Here is a 5000-nt window from a genome sequence, read left to right as displayed (position 1 = left end):
TAATTTCATTGTCATTATCATCATTATCTTTTTTTATTTTAATTTTATTTCTTTTAATTTTATTTTTATTTTAAATTGTTACTGTTATTATCATTATCATTATTGTTATCATTATCATCATTATCATTATTAACATAATTGTTGTTATCATCTTTATTTTCAGTATTATAAGCATCATCCTTAGTATCATCAGTATCAATATTATCATCATTATCATTATTATTATGATTGTTATTATAATTATGATTATGATTATCATTATGATTATCATTATGATTATCATTATGATTATGATTATGATTATCATTATGATTATCATTATGATTATCATTATGATTATCATTATGATTATCATTATGATTATCATTATGATTATCATTATGATTATTATTATTATTATGATTATGATTATGATTATGATTATGATTATGATTATGATTATGATTATGATTATGATTATGATTATGATTATGATTATGATTATGATTATGATTATGATTATGATTATGATTATGATTATGATTATGATTATTATTATTATTATGATTATGATTATGATTATGATTATGATTATGATTATGATTATGATTATGATTATGATTATGATTATGATTATGATTATGATTATGATTATTATGATTATGATTATGATTATTATTATGATTATGATTATGATTATGATTATGATTATGATTATGATTATGATTATGATTATGATTATGATTATGATTATGATTATGATTATGATTATGATTATGATTATGATTATGATTATGATTATGATTATGATTATGATTATGATTATGATTATGATTATGATTATGATTATGATTATGATTATGATTATGATTATGATTATGATTATGATTATGATTATGATTATGATTATGATTATGATTATGATTATGAGTATGAGTATGAGTATGAGTATGAGTATGAGTATGTTTATGATTATGATTATGATTATGATTATGATTATGATTATGATTATGATTATGATTATGATTATGATTATGATTATGATTATGAGTATGAGTATGAGTATGAGTATGATTATGATTATGATTATGATTATGATTATGATTATGATTATGATTATGATTATGATTATGATTATGATTATGATTATGATTATGATTATGATTATGATTATGATGAGGATGATGATGATGATGATGATTATGATTATGATTATGATTATGATTATGATTATGATTATGATTATGATTATGATTATGATTATGATTATGATTATGATTATGATTATGATTATGATTATGATTATGATTATGATTATGATGATTATGATTATGATGATGATTATGATTATGATTACGATTATTATGATTATGATTATGATAATCATTATGATTATTATTATAATGATTATGATTATGATTATGATTATGATTATGATTATGATTATGATTATGATTATGATTATGATTATGATTATTATTATTATTATGATTATGATTATGATTATGATTATGATTATGATTATGATTATGATTATGATTATGATTATGATTATGATTATGATTATGATTATGATTATTATGATTATGATTATGATTATTATTATGATTATTATTATGATTATGATTATGATTATGATTATGATTATGATTATGATTATGATTATGATTCTTATTATGATTATGATTATGATTATGATTATGATTATGATTATGATTATGATTATGATTATGTTTATGATTATGATTATGATTATTATTATTATTATGATTATGATTATGATTATGATTATGATTATGATTATGATTATGTTTATTATGATTATGATTATGATTATGATTATGATTATGATTATGATTATGATTATGATTATGATTATGATTATGATTATGATTATGATTATGATTATGATTATGATTATGATTATGATTATGATTATGATTATGATTATGATTATGATTATGATTATGATTATGATTATGATTATGATTATGATTATGATTATGATTATGATTATGATTATGGCTATGATTATGATTATGATTATGATTATGATTATGATTATGATTATGATTATGATTATGATTATGATTATGATTATGATTATGATTATGATTATGATAATGAAAACATTAAGGATAATTGTATTATTTATAGTATTAATGATAATGATAATGATAATGACGAAAATCATGATAATGATTCAAACAGTAATGGTTATGACAATGGTGATAATAATCATAATAATGATACTAATGATACTAGTCATAATATTGATGCTAATGATGATGATAATAATAATGATGATAATAATGATGACAATGATGATAATAAGAATAATAGCAACAATAGTGATGAGGATGATAAGAATAACGATGATAATAATGATCACGACACTAATGATAACAATGATAACATTTCTGTCATTACTACTACTACTACTATTAATGATAAGAATAACAATAATAAAGATAATGATAACAATAATGAGACCAGCAACAATGCAAAGCACAATAACGAACAGACTGACATATTTACAAAGCCCTCGAACGTAATACAAATGTCTAAAGGAGAAAATGTTCTAATTTTGTGAACGTCGATGAGGGTGAAAGATCTGAAAGTTTTGAATGAAATTTTTGAACCTTTGGGATTCAACTTTAGATAAAAAAAACTTTGGAATAAAATCTTTGGAACTTTGGAATGAAACCTTTGGAACTTTGGAATGAAATCTTTGGAACTTTGGAATGAAACCTTTGGAACTTTGGAATGAAATCTTTGGAACTTTGGAATGAAACTTTGGAACTTTGGAATGAAACCTTTGGAACGAAACCTTTGGAACATTGGAATGAAACCTTTGGAACTTTGGAAAGAAACCTTTGGAACTTTGGAATGAAACCTTTGGAACTTTGAAATGAAACCTTTGGAACTTTGGAATGATCATAATGAAACCATTGGAATCTTTGGAAATGAAACCTTGGAATAAACCTTTGGAACTTTGGAATGAAAACCTTTGGGAACTTTGAATGAAACCTTAGGGGAACTTTGGAAATGAAAAATTTTGGAACTTTGAATTTTTTTGGAAGAAACCTTTGGAAAACTTTGGAATTGAAACCTTTTGGAACTTTGGAATTCTGGCAATGAAACCATTGGAACTTTGGAAATTGAAAATTTTGGAAAACTTTGGAATGAAACATTTTTGAAAACTTTGGAATGAAACTTTGGAAAAACTTTGGAATGAAACCTTTGGAATTTTGGAATGAAACCTTTAGAACTTTGGAATGAAACCTTTAGAACTTTGGAATGAAACCATTGAAACTTTGGAATGAAACCTTTGGAACTTTGGAAAGAAACCTTTGGAACTTTGGAATGAAACCTTTGGAACTTTGAAATGAAACCTTTGGAATTTTGGAATGAAACCTTTAGAACTTTGGAATGAAACCTTTAGAACTTTGGAATGAAACCTTTGGAACTTTGGAATGAAACCTTTGGAACTTTGGAATGAAACCTTTGGAATGAAACCTTTGGAACTTTGGAATGAAACCTTTGGAATGAAACCTTTGGAACTTTGGAATGAAACCTTTGGAATGAAACCTTTGGAACTTTGGAATGAACATTTTGGAAACTAGGAGCAACACCTATGGAATGAAACATTTTGGAACTTTGGAAAGAAACCTTTGGAACTTTGGAATGAAACCTTTGAAACTTTGAAATGAAACCTTTGGAATTTTGGAATGAAACCTTTAGAACTTTGGAATGAAACCTTTAGAACTTTGGAATGAAACCTTTAGAACTTTGGAATGAAACCATTGAAACTTTGGAATGAAACCTTTGGAACTTTGGAAAGAAACCTTTGGAACTTTGGAATGAAACCTTTGGACCGTGGGAATTAAACCTTTGAATGAAACCTTGTAAAACTTTGAATGAAATTTTGGAACTTCTGAATGAAACCCTATTGGAACATTGGAACAAAACCAAATACCTATTGAACTTGGAATAAACCTTGACTGAAACTTTTGAAATCTTTGGAAATGAAACCTTTGGAACTTTGGAATGAAACATTTTGAAACTTTGGAATGAAACCTTTGGAACTTTGGAATGAAACCTTTGGAACTTTGGAATGAAACCTTTGGAACTTTGGAATGAAACCTTTGGAACTTTGGAATGAAACCTTTGGAACTTTGGAATGAAACCTTTGGAACTTTGGAATGAAACCTTTGGAACTTTGGAATGAAACCTTTGGAACTTTGGAATGAAACCATTGAAACTTTGGAATGAAACCTTTGGAACTTTGGAATGAAACCTTTGAAACTTTGGAATGAAACCTTTGGAACTTTGGAATGAAACCTTTGGAACTTTGGAATGAAACCTTTGGAACTTTGGAATGAAACCTTTGGAACTTTGGAATGAAACCTTTGGAATGAAACCTTTGGAACTTTGGAATTAAACCTTTGAAATTTTGGAACGAAACTTTTGGAACTTTGGAATGAAACCTTTGGAACTTTGGAAAGAAACCTTTGGGACTTTGGAATGAAACCTTTGGAACTCTGGAATGAAACCTTTGGAACTTTGAAATGAAACCTTTGGAACTTTGGAATGAAACCTTTGGAACTTTGGAAAGAAACCTCTAAAAATAAATTCTAAATTCAACAATAATTACAATAAAATAACTAAATATACAGAATAGATCTGCTCATTCATACTTCCATATTTTACAAAACTTCAAAACAAGAGCAATAGCAACAACAATCTTTGAAACTTGGGAACGAAAACTTAGGAACTTTGGAATGGAAGCTCTGAAACTTTGGAATGAAATATTTTGAACTTTGAAGTTAAACTTTTAAAACTTTGGAACGAAACCCTTTGGAACTTTGGAATGAAATCTTTGAAACTTTGGAACGAAACCCCTGAAACTTTGTAGAGAGACGGGAGAGGGTGGGAAATGGAGGGATAGAGGGAGGAAGAAGGGTGGGGGGAGAACGAGTTAAAGGGAGGGGGGCCGGTGGTGGGGGTGTGGGGGAGGG

The sequence above is a fragment of the Penaeus japonicus genome, unplaced genomic scaffold (assembly GCF_977035675.1).
Source record: "Penaeus japonicus unplaced genomic scaffold, GWHDUDI00000001_assembly GWHDUDI00000022, whole genome shotgun sequence".
NCBI lineage: Eukaryota > Metazoa > Arthropoda > Malacostraca > Decapoda > Penaeidae > Penaeus > Penaeus japonicus.
The sequence above is the reverse complement of the archived record's forward strand: the minus strand, read 5'-3'. Positions refer to the sequence as shown.